We start from the raw sequence: 22,248 nt of genomic DNA on the forward strand, positions 1-22,248 counted from the left end.
AATTATTTTCCTAATAACCTCAAATATTTGTAGATGACATTAGAATGCAAAGCAAAAAACGTAATTTCAAGACATCTTGCCAAACTTGAGAACAGGACTGGGAAAAAAATTATGATACATAAACAAGGACAGAAGCAAGGTCATAAAGAATTAATCAACTCCATAAATCCAGGAAGAGACATAATTGGTTAAGAAGTTATCTTTTTCTACTAAAGAGAAGGATCAAAACATTAAGGTGACAAGTCAACAGTGTCATGTTGTTGCAAAAAACATACTATAGAAAGATGTATACATAAGAGTAATCCTTCTATTTTCTTTGGCACTGATAAAATGTCAGCAGGAGAACTGGATCCGATTTTATCAACACAGAGATGTGAACAAACTGGAAAGGTTACGAAGGAAAACAACAAAGACAATAAGGAAAATAGAAAACATAACCTCTGTGTTAAGATTTTAAAAGCTACAGCCTATCAACCTGAAACTGTGAGAAAATAGAGAATGTAACATTTAGTTTCAGACATAGGGCAACACATGCAGGAGGAGGAAATCACTTTGTTGTGTCAAAAGTAGATAAGACAAGAAATAACTGAAATTAGAGAAAATGTGAGTTAGAATATTAGCGATCTTTCAATTTCAAGGGCTGCTCTGAAAATAATGCCTCCTATTTTATTATGTTGGCCCACAACATTAGAAGCAGATGTTGGTGGCATGGCAGTAGAGGTTGAACCTTCCCACCAATATCCTGTTGCATTTTGTTGCTGTGTGACAGATAATAGCCAATGGGCAGTCTGACATAATGGCATCTGACATGGAATTTGAATTCCTCCATGCAGAAAAAAATTGCACACACTGACATTGATCTATGTTTGCTGAATGTTTATGAACCAAACAGTGGATGTTGGCACAGTGAGGTGATGGGTGGTGCATTTCAGAGGTGGTGGCAGTGATGTGAAAGACAAGCTACATTCTGGAAAGTTATACAGATTTTTATGAGTGTGATATACAGGCTCCTGTTAATTGCTTGTGAAAATATATAACTAATGGTGGTGACTATATTGAAAAATAGTGTTTAGCAGCTGAGAATCTGCTCTATCAAAGAGTGTTACTGTGCTCTTTGTTGTAGTTTCCATGGAAATAAATAAGAAGCGTTACTTTTACAACTATATACTATGGATAATGATTCATGAACAGGGCAATTACAAAGGTCACCAACACCAAACTAGACCAAGTTCTGAGAAATATCAGTACTACTGATACAATAGTAGATAACTTCACATTCTTTCCAGCCCTATTTATCTATGATTTTTTTTACTTATAATATTTAGAAAAAAATATGCATCTTGCTTTCCTAGCATAAAATGCACAGAATTGTTAGACAAAACATTCGAGACTTGCTAAGAATGATTTCAAAAGAACCAACTTAAGACAGATGAGCTTCTTAAAAACTATCTGTAGTGAGAAAGGGAAGACTTTCAGCAGAACTTTCATCTTGTAAAATGTATTACTGAAAAAGTAGTGGGGGATCATAAATGCTTATGAGATTACTCATTATTTGTCACAGACATAAGGGCATCTGAGGACATAGTTAGGACATAGGTTAAAAACCACAGAAAAGTTTTTAATATAAGATGTTAAGATGTTCTGGGCTTCTTCTTATCTCCAAAATGAGTGCCAACATGTCTTCGATAGTGTATATTAAAGAAAAAATAGCTTACTTGTCTTTATTTTTTCTAATTCTAATTTCTAATTCTAATTCAAATTCTTTTCTATTTTCCACTTCAACTTTTTGCTAATTGAGCCAAAAAAGAATGGAGTAGGTGGACCTTTTATCTGATCCTGTGTATGAGTTCTTACATCACATATATTAACACACTTCAGTTGTATGAAAGAACAAAAGGACTGATGCCAAGGCTGAAAGATTCATTATTTGAAAATCACAGAATCACAGAACTGTAGGTGTTGGAGGGGACCTCTACAGATTATCGAGTCCAACCACCTGCTAAGCATGTTCCCTACAGCAGGTCACACAAATAGGTGTCCAAGTTGGCCTGGAGTATACCCAGAGAAGGAGACTCCACAACCTCTCAGGGGAGCCTATTCCAGTGCTCCATTGCTCTCATGGTAAAGAAGTTCTTTCTTATATTAGTATGAAATTTCCTGTGATCCAGTTTTGTGCCTACTCCTTGTTCTGTTGCTTCTGTTCTATAATGCCACTGAAAAGAGTCGATCCCCAGCAAATTGCTCCCATATCTTAAATATTCATAAACAGAGATCAAATGCTGCTGCCACCAACTCATTCTCAATTCATCAGGAAGGCATAATTATTATGATACTACTCCCAGGGGGCAGCTGTGATGTAGTTATGTAACTTATTCCCCAGCTTTACATATCAATCACAAAAACTGCAAACGCTTTAATTAAAGCCAGTGCTGTGTGTGGCTCACAGCCTAATATTCGTTCTGGGCAAAAATCTAAAAACCACAGAGGTATGTCACACAGGTTTCACTAATTCAGCATCAGAACATTAGTAATGTAACATATATCCTTACATGGAACCAAATAAAAGAAAATATCAGCTGAAAAGTGCTTACAGATATGCTGAAATATTGATGTTAGGAAGAAAATTCTCAGTTATTCTTTGACATAGAGTGAAGAAATCACTCTTGGCCAGACAACTATGGTTCTTAATCAGCTAGGGATTCCAAAACAGAAAAAGAAGTGAAAGTTGAATTCCTCTATGCTACTGTCTAAAATCAAGAAAGTCTATCAAAGAGTTAATGATAGTAACTAGAAAAAAACTGTACTTAAAAGCACTTGGCTGTTTCATGAAAATAAAATAAATATTTAGGAAAGAGCAAAATATATTATAAATTAAAAGGACTTGCAAGTATTATGGAGAGCAAAATGGCTATTACTGAACACCAAAAGACATGACAGGAGCCGGAAGTTTATGGTCTCACCACTAGACTGAAGAATGGCATGTTTCCTACCCTTCAGGAAGACTATACTTCCCAGTGGCCAACTTTGTCTATAAATCAATTTGTTTAGAGAAATGTGTATTAGTTGCTTAAATACAGCTGTGAGTAGATAGATAAGAACTGACAGATACTTTTGGTCTGCTGATGTACAGTAATGTATATAAAAGTGCCATACTGTAAATCACAACATGCTGTACGACATATATACATCTTTCCTTGACAACACTATAGTTGAAAATGTATAAATACTATATCATTATATTCACAGTGACTTAATGAAGTGCAAGGATAATATAAAAAATCATACGAAAATCTCAAGAAACCATTTGTCTCTGAAGTCACCGTATCACAGTTGAGATGGGTCATGAAATAAAGATATTTTAGTTGCTATTTTGGATTTTTTCCACAGAAAGCATGGGACCAGGCGGCTGGATAATGGGCCTTCATGCCTAGAATTTGTTCTACACTTTTACAAGGAAAAAGTGACTTATATCCTGAAGTTACTTCCATGTTGAGGAAATGCTTTTGTAGAATGATGGGGGAAAAGAAAAAAAAAAAAAAATCAAGCTCATACAAATTATTCTCTAGGTGCAAAAGCTTAAAGCTTTTCTTCAGCTCTAAAATAAAAATAAACAAGAAAAACATGTACACAAAACCGCAAAAAACCCTCTATACAGAATAAATGTGTCATGGACTCTTACCAGGATCCAAGTATAATATTTTTAATCTTTATCCCACAGTTTCAGATACTAACACACAGATTTTATGACTTTTTTTCTGTAGTGATTTAAAGTACAGAAGTAGCTGGTAGTATTCAAAAGGATGTGAACCAGGATCTCAGATTTATTTTAGTCTTCTATTACTAAGTAATTGAGCAATTGACCCTATATCCCCACACAGCAGTTAGAACACATCCTCCTTACTTATTTAAGTATTATTCATGTGTTGAAAGACTCTTGAATTTCTGAGACATGGCAGTAGCATATGCATCATTATTACTTTTACAACCCAAATGCTTCATTCACTACGTATTCCAGCTCCTTTTCACATTTTCAGCTTTTGCCTAATAATTTCACTTCTTCCACCAGCAATTTTATTGTCCAACAGAAATAACTTGCTCACCTTTCCCAGTCACTTTGGGAACAATTTTTTCCCTAAACTTCATTAAAACATTAATTCTACCTTTCTTAAACATTCCATTCCACCTAATCATTTTATCAAGCCTATTACTCCTTCCTCCTTGTGTGGTAACACAAAATATTCAAGGTGATAGATCTGTTAACTGTTCTCTATGACCAGATCAATTTTCCTGTTAACCCCATGTTTTCCGGATATTAAAAATTTTATTTCTGCTCTGCATATCTCAAGGATCAAAGAAAGCATCTGTTCTTTCATTCTAATGAGTTTTGGATCAAACTTATTTCAGTTAAAGTTCAAGTCTAAATTAATACTTGCTGAGGGCAGCAGATGCTTAGTTCTTTAGTTATATGAGATTCCTTGTTTAAGTTTTCCTCTTTTTTTTTTTTTTTTTTTTTTTTTTTTTTTTTTAAACAGATACTTGTTAAGACTTATACCTGCTTATCTTTTTAGTGTACGCCACGTTCTGACTGCATGCAAAATGTGTTGGCAGACAGTTACTCTTGAGCCACATATCTACTGGATAGGTCAAATAAAGTTCCCGTGATACAGTTTCATTACAGAACTGATAACGGTGCTTTTCAGTAGGGACACAGCTGGGAAATCTGAATCCCTGGCTAAGGAAGGAAAGAACCAGCTAAAATCACGAGATTTATTTATATGTCAATTCCATGGCTAACTCAGACTCACTTATAGACCCCTTAGAGATAGAATCATTTCCTATTTGGTAAACAATCCCACAAGCCTTACTTCTACCTTCTTTCTTTTGATTTTCCAAGGTATGAGCTTTGTGGTCCCCATCAATAAAGCTGTTGTTCAACAGGCTGTAACAGTAAGGAATCCCATCAGCTCTGACATACGGTCTTGTCCACTCTACAGCCAAACGTATATCTCATTTCTAACCTAATACTGCAGTTTTAACTACTAGGTACAATGAGTAGAAGGATACACAACAGCTTCCAAATTCCTTCATTACTATCTCAAAAAATGATATCAGTTTGCATGAAGTATGAAATCTTGATTCCTGATTCTTCTAATGGTTGTTAAATTTCTCAGCCACATGCACTGGACAGAGTGAATTCCACTATCAAAAAGCTACACATTTCTGTTGGTGCCCTAATAAGTAGGATATTTTCAGTGTTTACAGTAGGTATTTCTGTAAGTTAAAAATAATTAGAATGTTGATAGTCTCTCATTTCATATGCAACCCATATATTTCTATTATTACATAGCTCTTTAGAATCTTTTATCTCAGTTCCCTCAAAATTACAACATGGAGTATATGATTCTTCTTTACTATTTTGTTTTCAGTGAGATGCCTCACTGACTTTCTTTTCACTGGACAAAACTGTTAAAAGTACTCATCTGAGAGTAAAGAAGCCTTTGACATGTTAGTGTCAGAAGGACATAAGGACTTGAGATGTAGAACCTTCTTTTGGCTGCCTATCCCTGGAGAAGGGGATGCTGAAAAGGACATGAAATAAAAGTGCAATTTCATTTTTTCCCCCCACATTGTGTAGCATAAGGGTGACTTGTCCAGAAGAAAAACCTGAAGCACTGTTATGAAAAGAAATAATGACATATTCCACATGTTACTAACATTACCGAGCTGAATCACTACTGCTTATGAACTCCACACAGACCTCTTGCTGAAAAATGTATAAGGTCTCCATTCAGAAAACTTAACAGAGAAATAGCAAATGAAACATACTTCCAGCCTTTTTTACTCATAGTTACATTAGAAACTTACTGGAAAGAAAAAAAAAAGGAAGAAAAAACCTTGCAGACAGTCCAAATATATTTCAACAATTGACAGCATACATGAAGTCCAAGAAAAAACAGCTACACTAACGTACAGAGAAAGTTCAACCACAGAAGAGACACATGGAGCATGAAACAGTCTCTCTCTCTCTAATCTGTTTCAGCTATTGACTTACCATGGGAAGGGGAAAAAATAAGAGCTGAAGCACTGCATTCCAATGCACTCAGTTTATACAGTTCTTGCTTTCAAAACAATTAGGAAATGAGAAATGTGGCTGGTTATGTAGCATTCATAGAGTCACACAATCTATGTTTCCTCCTCTCCACTTGTGATTTTAAGGTTTTCAAGGATCTTCATTTTCTAGTTCCTTCCCTAGTAGCCCATCTCCATAATCTACTGTGAGCCCTGCTTTTCCACTGTCTTTTTAACGAAGAAAAGGCAAACAATTGCTCCTGAATAGATCTCAAAGATGAATTATAAACCTCATGCAAATTCATGTTTCTTCAATATAGCATAACAAATTTCAATTTCAGGGTATGACTAGAAGATTTTCATCATGGGATTGGAAACAAAGATACTAAGCTCATAAATTTCAGATAAACACTTCACAGCTTAGCTAAGGATACTAATTTAGTCCAGTCTATAAACCCAACCTAAAAAATAAAACTTTATGAAACTACATAAATAGTTGTGATATTGTCAGAACTGCAAAAATTGTTCCATGTAATATCTTAACCAATACATATAATAAACTTCTGGAACACTAATTCTTCAAGATGATCGTTAAACTCAGCTGTAATATTTGGCTAAGGATAGACAAAGTTTTCAAACCTCCATAATGCAAAAAACAACCCCATCCCTTACCTTTTCTTCCCCTCCCTTTTTCTATATATTTTTAAATGACAGTGTGAGTGTAACCAGGAAAATTTTTAGGCCAAAGAAAAGCTTAAAGTATAATCAGGTATGTAAATGGGGCCACAGACATGGCCTCTTGATAATGTGAAGAATAATATGTTTTTGATTTGACCATACAATGTAAGAAAAAAATAATGGGAGACGCACTTGATAGTCTTAACTTCCCAAATCCCATATGGTATGTTTACCATTTACCACATGTATACTGTTTGATATGCGTACAAAGTCTATGGATTTAAGTCTCTTTCTCAGACCAGCCACTTGAACATATTGTATCCCTCAGTTTCATGACATCTAAATGAGGTGAGGAACATGCACCATTTACTGTACAGACACAGCTGTCTTCATGGAAAACAGTATTTGCATTACCAGAATCTAAGATACCTGTTAGTAAGTAGTAAAAAAGAGCTGAACTATATCCTTTTCTTAAACTGTTTAGTGCTTTGGATGCCGTGTTATGTCATTTCATATTCTGAAATATACAAGGAAAGGCTAATAGCTAACATTATCATTTCCACAAATGATACAATATAAAATATTTCAAAAACGGACAAAAAAATGCCTCACCATTTCAGACTGTACCTATAATTTTTTGTTCAAATTCTGCTGTAATTCAAAAAAATAAGAGAAGACCTTTAAGCACTCATTTCTCATGTACTTATACACATACAATATAAAGACTTTTACTAAATATATAGGCTCCTATCCATTAACAGTCAGAAATAGAAAAGCTGCTCTGGCAAAAAGCGTAAAGAAACAAAGAAAAGGGAAAACCATTATGATAATTAGAATTGTGTGAAACTTGGCTGTTATGGGATGTACAGTTGATCCAAACCTTTTCCTTGGCTTTGGTTCACATCCCAAATGTTGCTTTGACTTCTGGGCTTAAAGGAAGCCAAAAACTCCAAGTGAAATTTTGCCAAATCCAACATATTTTTGCAGGTTTAGGGTCAAAACCATGCAAACCCACAGAGTTCCTCCTACCATCATAAATCAGACTGAGTTTGCCAAAATGTTCTTTTCTGTTCTGTGTAAGCTTTTTCACTGCACTCGTCCCTCTAACACTTAAGCTTTTTGCCATCACTACTGCATTTAATAACAGGATTACATAGCTTCAGTCTTACTGGATTTCTTACTCTGTGAAATGATTTTTCTTCTTCATGTTTCCTCCTTTTTTATTTTTTTTTTCTTTATAATTATTATTTTTTAAGTAGTCTTACAACTTTTCTTTTTTCTACTATATAGTTTCATTTGTATTTGTCAGGAGACACTGTCAGAGCAATACTTCTTGGTCTCAGAGAAGATGACATTCAATTGCACCCCGTTTCTCATTTTGCTTACAAATTTCATTTCCTTGTCTCAGAATCACCTATAGAAAATTTTGGAAACGTTCTACTTTTGTCCCAGGTTTCAATTTTCTTTTGTCACTGAGTGACATCTTCAACCAGAAAGTTTTATCAAAACCCTGAGCCCGAAACACTGTGATCATTGGCCTCAATGCAAAATAAGAATTCAATAGAGAGAAAAATCTACACTACCAAATCTGCTTTTCAGTATTCTGAAACAGTTCTAATCACCTACCAGCTGACAGCTTCAAACTGAATTTCACATTCACTTAGTTGACCCGAGAGTCAACAAATGGAAGAATAAACAATACTGCGCATTTTCTGTCCCAACAGAATTTTAAAAAATTTTTACAAGAACTTAGAAGTAAAGAATGGAAAAGCAGTCCTAAATTACAGCTTGAATAAAGAAACTGTGAGCATACTCCAAAGGGCACTAGAGCAGATAAAAATTATGTGGTACATCTAATTCAGTCAAGACCATTTTTTCTCCAAGAACTTGATTACATATTTGTTTGTTTTGTATTTTTCTTGCTACTATTATTACTGTTTAAGTGTGACTAAAGTGCAAGCCACATCAAATGAAATGCATTTTTGTGTATTTAAGAGCTGAGCACAATCCACTTGCTAGGGAGCAATTTGTCAAATCAAAACAGAGACTGGTTGCAAACATTAACATGAAAACAACCATTCTGCATCATCCAATCTAACATTCTTTCTCTAATAGTAGATATTTAAGGAAAACAGTCAAGCATCCAGTGGTACTCCTTCAAAACATGCTATTAACTCCATCAATTTACAGGATCAGTGAGTTCCTCAATCTAAGGTGGCATATTTGTATTTTGCAATTCATTGAGTTTTCAGGCAAACTTTCTTACCCATTTAAAAACTTGGTATCAACTGGATTACCTGGCAACTCAACAAACAAAGCAGCAGAAAATGAAGATACATTGTTTTGGCCTGAGCCCACCTCCTACAGTTTTCAGCAGGTGCCCTATTCCTCGCTTTGAGCTACACAACAGACCGTCTACTCACTTTCTTTTCACCTTCTTCACAGCACTCATGAATCCATCAATCTCTTTATCCTGTAAAGAGTCCCTAGTCTATTTTAATACTGCTCATATAAAGGATATTCCATACCTCTGATTGTGCGTTTCTGTACCTTTCTATTCTACATCATTTTTTCTATTAGGTGAAACACTGCACATAATCTAGTGTCATTATTTCAGTCATACTACTATTCCTTTCTTCATAACTCTCAAGATTCTATGTCATTTTTTATTCTTATTCCAAATTTTTCACAAAACTGTGCATTATAGCAACAAGCCATTTTCTTCAACTTTATGTGCCAGCTCAGAGTCCACCACTGTGTAAACAATGCTAGGATTTACTGTCTTTTATGTTTGAAACCTTCTATTAAACAGAGCAATTTCATATCACTTTAATCACAAGAACAACTCAGTATCAAATTCTCCTTCTTCACAGCCAGACTGCATCTTTGCTGCAGTATATTCTCAGAATTATTTTTTATCAGAAATTATTTATCAGAAATTATATCAGAAATCACAGATATTTTTTATCAGAAAGTTTGTCCTGCAATTAATCATTCCCTTCTAGACCTGTTATGGACACTGATTCTTACGGTATTTTTGAAAGATGCCATGACTTATGAACTCACGAAGAATGACTTCATTTCAGAAAAGCTTTGTTGCTAACATACTGTATTTTGCCTACTAATTTTATTGTTTTTATAACAATTTCTCTTCATCTGTCTAATCATCATAGGTACAAGTAATTTTCCAAAACTTACCTACAACCTTTTTGAAAACAGCTATCACAGTAGACAGTGCCCAGTCCTCTGATTAAAAGGAAACTGTAAGGAAATTATATACAAGATTCACAAACTCACAAATTTTGAAGAACTTTAGAATGACCACAGACTTGCTATGTTTGAACAAGAGATTGAACTTGATGACCTTTTGAGGTCCCTTTCAACATGAACTGTCTCTGATTCATTGATCTTATAATGATGGTATTTTTAGTGTCAGTAATTGTGTAATCTCCATTACTGTCACCTCGCCATATAAAAGATACATCTTCCAATAGTTTGCCTTTTAAAAAAGGATTCTACAAGCAGAAACTCCGTGAGCTGCTTTTCTATGAATACCAGAGAAATTTCTTCCACTTTGACCTCACAACCTTATTTTCTGAAAGCAGGCTTTATATGTCTTGATTATCTTTGGCTCTATAAGTTCTCTGGCAGGCTTCCGGCTTCTTACACATTGGAAATTACTAGTTTGAATGCGTTTCATGACTTACTTCTTATTGTGTTTCAAGCATTTCACAGTCTGCCTATTTGTGCTTTTCAAATCTCACTTCCAGGTTTTATGATTCTATTTTCCTCAACTGGAGAAACTTCAGTTTTTTGAAGCATTCTTTTTTTTTTCTTTTGACAGCTTCCTTTATCCTGCTGTTTAACTACACTGCTTTCCATTTGGTCTTCCTAAAGCAGTTTTTGATAGGTGCTACCCATTTCCTCTGTGCAATAAAATTTTCCTTAAATAGCCTTCACGATGCCTATAAAGCTCACATTCTCTGTTGTGATCTTGAAGCTTTTATTTTGTCTTCGAGTTCAAATTAGAAGTACTTCGGTGATACATGGAATTTCTGGTAGGTGCTGTCTAGCTATAGTACTGTGTGGAGATAGAGATAAAAATATACATAGACTCCAGAAAGTTCTTTTTGTTTTTAAGCACTTCTTAGAGAATGAATGATCCCTACTTTTTTGTTTGTTTGTTTTAAGGTTTTCTGCATGAAATAACTTGGTCAAACCAACAGTATGGTCAACTATTTGCATCACATGCTGTAACTCTGCCACAACTATGTTTTAGGTTCCCTGTCTCCATCCCTGTCCCCTAGATGGAAGTAGGCCCTAACCTGTCAGGAACTCATCACCTTGGGTGTACTTCACAGCCCATCATCCCCAGTCCTGCCTCCATCTCCTGTTTCTCTTGGCTGGGATCCCTTGTGGCCCCTGAACCTGGTTCATCACCAGCCATGTCCAGAACAGTGGATGGACCATGCCACCAGCACCCAGCTCCACTGACTTGTTGAGATCCTCTGAGCCTATGCCTCCTCATGAGGGCAGAGCTAATGCTCGAGGGCCCTGTTCTCCTCTTGATCCCTGAAGCAACAGGTGTACCAGATCACCCTGAGGACCCTGGGATCTGGCCTTGCCACAGCTGACCCTCTGCTCAGCTGCGGACTCCTCAGGGAGCCTTCTCAGTTGGGAACAGGATCAACAGGGGAATTTTCAAGGGCAGCCTCAAACAGCAACAGTTCTCCTTAGAGTTGTGTCTCTCTTATGATGCTGAGCTGGCTCCAAGGCCACACGCCACCACCCTGTTCCCCATAACAACTCACTGACATCCTGTACAAATAACTCATTTCACAGTCAGTGCCTGCTGACCCCAGACTTCCATGACATGGAAGAACACAGCTGGTTTTGGAGGGCTTCTGTCATGGCCCTGAGGGCACAGTCCTTGACAGCACCCAATTGGTATCATTGCCTCAGGCTCTGGGTCCCCATCTCTAGCCAGCCCCATGCTAACAGTCCCATGGTGTCAGGCCAAGCAACACGAGGAGATGTTTCTTTTCCAGGTAGACTAGACTGCTCATGTTTTACACTATAAATCTATAGTCTATATATATCTATCTATAGTCTATAAATATTCCTAGCAAAGCCTTCTTAGGTAGGAAGCTAATTGGTGAGGTTTCAGATGGTATGATTATTTTATATGGGGGGGGGGGGGGAGGGAGGGCAGGAATAGCATTTAAAATACAAGTTACCCTGTTAATTATTTTAGCATTTATCAGCTTTGTTAAAAAAAAAAAAAAAAAAAAAGTGAGTGAAAAAAGTCATCATGCATACAGGATCAATGCCTGTGTTGAAAACATGAGAACCAGATAGCAGTCATCTAGCAGTCTTTTCTAATATCTGTACGAACAGAAGTAATGATATCTGCTAGGACTTGGCAGCCAAATGCTCTCATAAAAGAACACCCAGACAGAAAAGCCAATCTTGACAAACTCTGCACTTGATTGTGGAAGGACTTTCTCACAAATTACAATTCCAATCAACAGATCAGATGTAAATGATGAATGACAATGGACAATTTCCTTTTGTGCTTGAGATCTGCTTTCGTAATGACCTTTCAAGTTTATTTTTGTCTGCACAAGGTTGTGGGTTTTTTAATTATTTTTCTCTTCATGTAAGAAATCTTTGTCTGACAAAACGGTGGCAAAATTCCCATTAACTTTACTACAGCCAGGAATTCATCTCATATGCAGGAAAACATGAAATTCTTTATTCAAAATGAAGGGACTGTAGCATTCATGTGACACACTGCTCACATTGTTATAACAACCCTTTTAAGTTTCTTGTTTTTTTTTTTTTCAAGAGGGGGCAAGGGGGTGGAATCACATACACCTGGCTTTTATCTATGCCATAGCTTCTAGATAGATATAGTTGTTCCTCCATAAGATAAATTAGGTGTAAAATGCTTCTTTCAATATGCCAATATGCAAGTCTGAAAAGAAATGACTGATATAAAATAACAGCTTAAAAAAAAAAAACCACCCCACTAAAGAAAAAATGCATTTGTAAAAGTATTTGTAATTAATGACATTAAAATATCCATGGAAATATAAAGAACTGTTCAAAATATGGTTTTTTAGGAGACTGCAAGTTGGGATCTTTAATAATTTGGCTGGGTTGCTCATTCCCACATGGTCATGGTAAATTCTCCATTCTTTTTGAAATACAAGTTCTGTTGTCTGTACCTAATTCTGGTGTTTGTTTTTTTCTGTTTGTTTGCTTTTTTAAGTGATTCAAAGTCAACATTTCTACAGTTCATCTACATCATAGCAATATTTTCAATTAAGCTTTTTCCTATCAACAATTATGATAGGTGTCACAGAACAACTCAATTTCTGTTGATACATTTATTTAGTGAAAACATTGGGATGCCTACAATATCTTTAACCTGTGAGGTTTACTACAGGATATTCCTAGGAAAGGAGTCTTTTTCAGATGCAGAAAATTGAACAGAGTCAATACTCTATCCCACCTCCACTTAAATAAAGAAAAAAAAGAAAAAAAAGGGGAGAGAGAGAAATGGAAAAATACAAAAATATAAAAAGTAGAGGATCAAAGAAACGCTTGTTAGGGCAGTAAGGACACTAACTGTAACTTGAAAGAACAGATAAATATCAGTCTTCTATAAAACTTAATGTACTGCACTCCAGTCTTGTTTATTGTTCAATTAGCTGCTTATCTTGATAATCCAGGTAAAAAAAAAAAAACGGAATCCATTTTAAAAGACAACTGAGACACAAATGGCAGTGCTCTTCTTTTTCTTCATATCTAGCCATTATAGTCCATCCACAGAGAAGGGGATCAGCAAAACTCCCTAGTTCCTCCAAATTCATTAATACAGTATGCTTCATCTTTCACAGGCTAAAGACTGATCCCCTGGTGAGAGATGCTACTAAGCTCTCACTGGACCAAAAACTACATTACATTCATTTGCACGAAATACCTCAATCAGTAACAATTCATTAGTAAACACATAGCATTAAGGACACTTTGCATAAAACTTTTTATTCCTTGTCACGTTTTCTTTAAATATAATTGCAAAACTTGTGTAAAATACTGTAAGATCTATTAATGGAGCAAGTAATGTAGAAGATATTTTCTTAATGTAGTTCCTTAACTGAAGAATTTCACCTTTGCCTTAAGTCACAATTCAGTACTCTCCGGCAGTCTGTGAGCACTATTTTACCTCGCATGCATTGCAAAACAGCTAGGAACCTAAAGTACTAACAATTTCTCACATAATTCCACGGTAAAGTAAGTATATGTATATGGTTTTGCTCTAAGTGACCACAAATTTCAGTAGATGGCCAATTGAATTTAATCTGCTGTTGTCATTGGCTAACTTAAAGGTAAAATATTTCATTTAAAAAATCAAAATCTTTAATTCTAAGATCTGATGTTCCAGCACTTGATCTGAAAATCAAGTCCTTTTTTCCCAGGCTTATGTATTTCAGCATAATTAATTTTGCCAGGTAGATTCTATCTTAAAAAAAAAAAAAAAAAAAAAAAAAAAGAACTGAAAAGAGTAAAAGTGAGATTTGATTTTGATCCCCAAAATGGTGGGTTAGGGTATGGAAATGGGGTATGGAATCTGCTTGATTTTCTGCATGTGGAAAAGACTCCTTCCCTAGTTGTTTATTTCATGAAAGATTCCCAAAGCAAATATGCTTTTACAGTAAACACTCCAAAAAAAGCCTTTTCTATGTTAGAACAGTTCTAGACAAGATTATGTACAGAAGCATCTTCAGCTTCATCCACTTTCTAATCTGTAACACTAAGTAGTCTGTAAGTAATAGCATAAAAGGCTATTACAGACCACTTTTAATGAGAGATAATTGGTATAAATCTGGCTTATTAGCAATCAGTGAAAATAATTCTATTCAGGCTTACCTCAAGCAGAAGTATGAAACTAGCCGGAACACACTTTTTTTGCACCCAGGATTTTAGACTTTTAATAAAAAATACTATAACCTATGGATAAGCTACAAATACAACAAAATATCTGGATATATTTTTCTTTCATTTGGGAAAAATGAAAATTAATCAGTATAGGTAATATTTTAAGCATTGCTTAAATTGGAAAATCTACACTCATACAAATTTTCATTATGCTGTTTTTATACTACAGTGTTAAACCCTCCTATATTCATCTTACATTGAAGACAGCTATACAAATAGGGTCAGACATTTTATTGCAATTTCACTTTGCAGAATTTCAATCTAAATCATTGTTTTTGTCATTGATTATAATTTATGTAATGTAGGGTGTTTAAATACATAAGTTAGTAAAATATTAGACAAGCTATAAGTCAATGTTAAAGTTAAAAATGAACTATACATGGATTGCTATATTGGACAGTCATGTGCTGAAATACTAACATCTATTATAATGAGGTTATTGATGTAGAGTTGACATATGACTTGATTTGCAGATGCCCTACTGACTAACCTTTTGCAACTATATCTCAGTGTAAACTTGTGGTAATTATTGCTGGGTAGGGAGAGTTGGTTTAACTGAACTGTTTCTTTTGATGCATGTTGAATGTGATTGCCCCCTGGAGACCACAGGAGTCCCACATGTGTGAGTTATTACATAAACATTGAAGAGGTGGGGGGAGGTTGTATCACATTAAATTTTTCCTGTTTCCTATTGTTGCAATTTTGTTTTTTCCAACACACTTTCTTTTCTTCCAGTGCTTCTTCACACACGCCCTCTCCAAATAACAAGCAATGTATTAAAGTGCATAGCAGCATGTTATTCAATCTAAACATTGAATACATATCCATAATTGTGTTTCACAAGGTTCTAAATATACTATAACAATCAAATCTAACTTTGTTTGCAAATCAAGATGTCCAGGTTCTATTCTGGGTGCTCAAGTCATTGAATAAATGTTACTTAAACAACGCTGGAAAATATTTCTGACTTAACTGTAAAAATTGAAAAAGATTTAAAAAAAACAATCAGCATTCAGACTTTGGATATGGGATGCATTGATGCCCCTGTAACAGTGCAAAGGTTGCATTAGTAAACATAAATAACGTTCTGTAATACTGTGTACTTGGTTAAAAACCCACAAATAGTAAATGGGGGAAGTTTTTAAAAAAATGGAATTAATGCTATTTTGTTAATAAATGTACAATGCAATACTGTAGACAAATGTGGGGACAGGACCATTACATATTGAAGTGGCACTGATAATGTTTTACCTACTGAACATTTTTATGTTATAGATGGTTAAAAGAACATAGCACAGGATACTTCTGTCAGCCTACCAATTACAGCAAAGAAGAAAAGATTTAAGAGACTGGTGACTCTAGTAGAAACTGATCTTCACAGGAGATTTTCAGAGATTGTCTACTGGGAGATTTAATAACAAGAGTAGTTTTGGCTTCTGAGGATTACACTGCACAATGAAAACAAATGCCAAAGTAACTCCCCAAAGAAAAAAACACTTCTGGTATTGATCCTCAGACCTACCGATCAACCCTCCTGCCCTGTGTGGACTTTCAAATACTTGTCTTCATCTGAAACCTTTTAGAAATATTTTCTTCAACATAATCTTAAACTACTGGCTAAAGTTCAACGCACATTTCTGCAACACATATGGAATTTATCCACAACTTTTGGAACTTTCACAGGCCAAGAAAAGAGAATTCCTAACAGTCCACCCATGTTTAGAATATTAATTTACATTTATGTTGTTTTAGAAATCTAAATATAAGTACACTCTCTGTCTTCAATAGTCTTATGTGTGTGCAAATTAGTCTGATGTTGTTAGTAAGCAATTCTAATGTAAATTCTCATTTTTTAATAAATTGCACTATCATTACATATATTTGCTAATCTCAGCTCAAAGATTTCTTATAAATTGATTATCAATACAGCACAATAAAAAAATAGTTGTGAAATTAATTTTTCAGAACATCTATTAAAAAAATGTATATTCAGCTACATGAACATTTCTGCTTACAATTTTGTTGCAATTCCTAACTTCTGCTAGATAAGCACAAGAAAAATATAATCCCTGAACTGTGTGAAATTTATAAGCTATGCATTTTGCTGAAGACTGAGCATTTTTGAGGTTTTAGTTATTAGTTACACTCTCTATCTTGGCAAAATCCAGCTATAACTAAAGAAGCAGAGAAATACCAAAGGAAGTACCCATGAACATATCACTAATGCATGCAATTTTAATCCACCGTGCTAAGTTCTCTCTGTTTGGTAGTACATAGCTCTTACTTCATACGGATGAATCTATTTGATATTTGATGCTAATTTTAATATTTATTTTACAAATTAAGTTTCAACCCAATTGTTCAAAAAGAAAATTTAAAGTCCCCAGGAAGCCTAAAATTTGAAAACAGAGACATATAGGAACATATTTTGGTTTTCAAGCAACTATAAGAATATAACTGTATAGATGTCCAATAGCCAGAACAAAAAAAAAAAGAAAAAAAGAAAAGAATTACAATAAATTATCAGATTGTAGGTATCTTAGCAAGAGGAGGGACCTTCACAGGTCATTTCTCCTTCCTCTGAACAAGGCTCTGCAAGCCTATATGGTATCTCATGCGTATGTTCTAAGGCATAAATTGCCAATAATGCAGAAAAAGGAAAATTCAGAGGAATCGCTTATTTCCCCTTTACCCTCTGCTTGCAGCTGTATGAGTAGACAGCAGCTCTACTCATAACGATTATACACACTTACAGACTGTAGAGAACACAAAAGAATGATGTAAAAGGAAAGAAAGAATCTCAATCTCATCTCCTTCTTTCCCCACAACAATTAGATGTCTCCTGAAGATGGAAACATACAGAATCCTCTAAATACGTAGAGCTACTAAAGCTTTCCAGCGTTAGGCCCAACTTTGAACGCGTACTCAAACCAGAATTCACTTTTAATTCAATAGCTCATGATTTTAACCTCTTAAACTGTTCGGCATTCTCACTACATATGTACTTCAGCACTAATACATATAAAGCTGTGTGTTTACAAAATGAATTCTCTCCTGCCTCCTGTACGTGTCACCTACACACACTAATGTCTGTCTGTATGTCAAAACTGCTTCCTCTGTCTCTGAAGAGATTACACCGCTCCGTTCATTTTTATTTGAAAGAGTGCATCTCACTTCATAGCATCCTCTTCTTATTAATATCCTAAAGTCTTTGAGACAACACAGTAGGAAATGTGTCATTATGAGGAAAAAAATACAAACATAAATGAATGTCAGATATGCCACTCATTTAAGCCATGCTTCTATTCTATTTTATGAAACACAGATACAGCATATGGCAGTATGTAATGTCCTCAATGTATTTTACATTTCTAGAACTATATCATCTATGGAGATGAAAACTGTACGCTGAAGAACAGAACAAAAAAGAGACAAATCCAATGAAGGCACGTGAAATCTCTAAGGAGCTATTTTGAATACAATACCACGAACACTCATAAGGAAAAAATCAGCAGTGATATCTGTTATCCAAATTTTCTATCTCCTTTGGTAAGGCTCTTTTCCAATCATGCCTTATGCATCACCTAAGACTAAATTTCTTGTTTATTGAAGAGCTGTAAGTCTTGCCTCACATCTCAGTATGTCCACCAACAAACAAAGGATCAATTGCTGGACTCAGTCTAAAAGAGTTAGACAAAAAATGTACATGTGTACACAACCTGTTTCATGGTACTTCATATAGATAGGATTCCATAACACTCAATTCTCTTATTAAATTGATACATTTATGAAAAGTATAATCAGACCAAAGAATACACTTTGTTTCCTTTGAGGCTATTTGATGAGACATAAGGCAGCACTCTTTTGTGCTGCTTTTAGCTTTGCTAATATTGCAGGTTTTAAGATCTAAATCAAATCCCAAACCTCTCAAGTTATTTATCTTACCGAATTGTTTTCTTTCTCATTCTGTTAACAGCATTCTTAGAATTAACATTTTATATACAAGAATCAGGAAAAAATGTTTCAGTAAAGCAGGTGAGCCTCACATCTACAACATTTCAAGCTCCTTCAAACGGATTTGTTTGGGAGGTTGTGTACAACTTTATGACACCTTACCCCCATGTTACATAGCTCTGCATTTCACAAGGAACGCTTATCATTCTGAGATAGACAAAAAAAAAAAAAAAGAGAAAAAAAAGAAGGCATGTTAGATACACAGTTCTCAAAAAGCTTCATGATAAAGTGCTCAAGGCCCAGCTCTCCCGCAGCGGTGCTTTATGTAATATATGACCATCATGTCTGGCAAGACTTCCACAGGTCTGCCCTTGATTTGTGGAAGGAAAAAGCTGAAAACCTCACAACTATTCTTCATTTCCAAGAATTAATCTCAAGTTTGGCTTCCTGATGTTTTCAATTTTAAAGAGATCCAAATAAACCCCCAAAACCACACCTGAAACATCACTCACAATTATAGCTGATAGATGAGGGAGACCAAAGTCAATTCCCTCCCCAGGCATCCCAGAGCACTCTCCATCACAGCAGCAGCTCTAGAGTGCTCAGAGATGTGGTGATTTGAGACTTAAACTTATTCTGCATGGGCTGATGCTAGAATATGAAGCAGCTTTGAAATGCTTTTCCCTGAAAAGAAAGCATAATGTATCTTAAATATACACAATGCTATAAGCCTCAGGAACCAATATATACTATTGAAACTTCAAAGAAAACAGAGACTTCTCAAATTCTTCACACCTACCTGAAAGCAAGTGGACAGCTGAATGTGTAGAGCTTTGGCCCCTAGCTGAGCTATGCAAAATGGATGGCACTTCAACTCATCATTTCACTTTGACCCAAATAACTCCCTGAACAGTCCACGCTTTCTTATACCTCTCCCAGTACTTCAGTAACAGGGATTGAGATTTGGCAGCAGTAAATGTAATTTGATGAGCTTAATCGGTCTTCAATGGTCAGCTGAGTTTATCACGCTTAACCAATAGGGAATACAAGCATTAGACCAGGCCAGAGAAATTTAGAGTATACTAAAGTCTAATGGCTCAATACATCATTCACAGATGTAATAACTACACTGTAGACATATGTAGTGTGTTATATGTGCCAATAAACACTGGTAGAAGGTACTAGAAGCAGAATAAAATGTGGCCAGATGCCTATGGTTTGCTAAATATTCAGTATTTATTAAAATATCAGCTGATTTTATTTTTGATTAGCAGAAGGATTGTACTCCCAAAAACTAATATTATTTTTCAAAGAATACCACAGAACTCATACAATGCATCTCCGCACAAATCTTACCTCACTTAAATTCTTAGATCATTATTGTTAGGTTTTTTTTTGTTTAATTTAACTCTATATATTATTTATAAACTGAGATTTAATATCAAGAGTGATCAAGTACTCTATTCTGTCAGATTATTTACCTAGTCAACTCTGACATCCTGATTTGAGTTCTGTGTATGTTCACATCACTATGAAATTATTTGATTTTAGTTTTTATTCTGAGGAAAGCACTGCATCCTTGTTTAGAAAGAAAACAAATGCACCTATCACATACTGCATTATATATATCTTTTGGAACACATGCATTAAAAGGTTGAACACTCACAAACAGCTAAATAAACAAATCTGCAGAAAGCAGATGTGTTCCATCCTGGCAACCAGGCACTTGTTTCTACCTGTGTTAGGAGAAAACCTCTACCTTATGCCAAATATTTTAACTAGTTTTATTGTGACCAGATACAGAAGGCTCACATCAAAACTGCCCTGAAATGACAAGCTCCATACACCAATCAAAATCATAATGAAGTCCAATTGTGCCTTTCGTCAATTATTTTAAAAACACAAATCTGTATTTTAAAAAACACTTTTTAAATATTTCAAGAGATACTCCTTAAACAACATAAAAGAGGTCTGTTATTTGCTTTTAAAAAAGTCCAAGAAAACAACTTATGAAAAATTCCTTTGTATACCAAGGCTAATTGACTTGAGCTCATTTCCCCCTGCTCCTTCTTACAGCTACTGGAGGACAAGCTGGGGAATGCAAAGCACCTACTGATAGGCAGTAGCAGCTGGAGTCCTCCCCTCCTCACTTTTACAGCAGCTCAGAAAACACAGCAAATATACGCTTACATTACTGAAAATAGTAAGTTAGAGTACACAATATTAAAACATTAACATTTTAAGGCATAGTAACAGAGATATGAGAGTTCTTAGGTAACTGTCTTTCATAAACTGTTGTTAGTGGTCAAAAGAAAGCGAGTGGCACAGGGAAGCTATGTACTACATAAGCTTTTTCTTTGTAAATTTAGACTGCAGCCACGCTGCTTCTATTTGGTAGACTCCTTCCCATATTTCATGACTTGAATACTTCAAGTTTAGCAGTTACATCAAAAACCATAGGACTTTTATCCTCTAGTGATCACACTGCTCTGACTGATTTGCAAAATATTAATAAAAAGATACAACTCTAAAGATATTCTCACTGCTGATCCACACTAATTACAAGTAGCTGCTCAACACTGAAATTTCATTTTGATATAATTTATCAGTCCAAATAGTTCACAAGGTTTTATTATTAAATCACGTGTAGTAGAATGCATTGTAATGCAGCAGTATGTAAGACTAAGATTACAAAGTATGAAAACATTACACCAGTGCATAGTATAATCATGCATTATTTCCTGAACTTGATTCTATCACTACAGTTTCACCAACACAAGCCTGCAGAAAGGTGTAGTGTTAATTCCTCCACAAGTTTTGCATACAGGAACACATGAGAAATACAGTACTGCAGGAAGCATGTGAGGGTCAAATTCCATCTATTAGAAATTTTCCAGAAACCCATTATATTAACCAGATCAAGCCAAAAATGATATATTGCACTGCATATTAGACTTACCTATAAACAAATGGTACAGAGACATTGCTGTTTTTGACAGAACTCAGTACTTCTCTTCATATGTTTTTATTGTTAGCTCTCAGCAGTTTTTGAGTAAAGCATCAAACTCATTTTGTGGTCTTCAATATAAATTCCCTAGTAAGTAATGCATCACTTAAACCACATCAGCTAATTATTGTTCAGTTTGAATACCTAAATTCTAATAACTTACAAAGTGTAGAAATCCTCCTAGAGCAAGTTTCAAAAACGTGGAAAAAGAATATTGTAAAAAAATTTTAAAAAAAGTTGCTGATGAAGTAATGTAATAAAAAAGGGTTTGTCAGTCAAGACATCCATACTATTTCCAGGGCTTTTCTACGTTCACTTGAAGTGCATAAGATAGGAGTAATCTTATGTGAAGATTCTCAGTTCACCACTGCCCTCTCCGATGGTCTATACTCACCTTTTTACCCCACTACACATGCATAGTTAGATCAAATCCCATTTGTTAAATTATCTGAGTACACAACTAGATGATGATAGCCTTGCTGATACAGAATTGCAGACATTTGAATTTAATGTGAAGAGCCACATCTAGTAACTGA

The 22,248-nt window shown here is 35.1% G+C and overlaps 1 protein-coding gene across 6 annotated transcripts in view; it reads right to left on the bottom strand.

Moving 5' to 3' along the window:
- ERC2 (ELKS/RAB6-interacting/CAST family member 2) overlaps positions 1-22,248 on the bottom strand; it is a 428,344-nt gene that overhangs the window by 216,148 nt on the left and 189,948 nt on the right. The window lies entirely within an intron of this gene.

The sequence above is a fragment of the Lagopus muta genome, chromosome 11, assembly GCF_023343835.1.
Source record: "Lagopus muta isolate bLagMut1 chromosome 11, bLagMut1 primary, whole genome shotgun sequence".
Lineage (NCBI taxonomy): Eukaryota > Metazoa > Chordata > Aves > Galliformes > Phasianidae > Lagopus > Lagopus muta.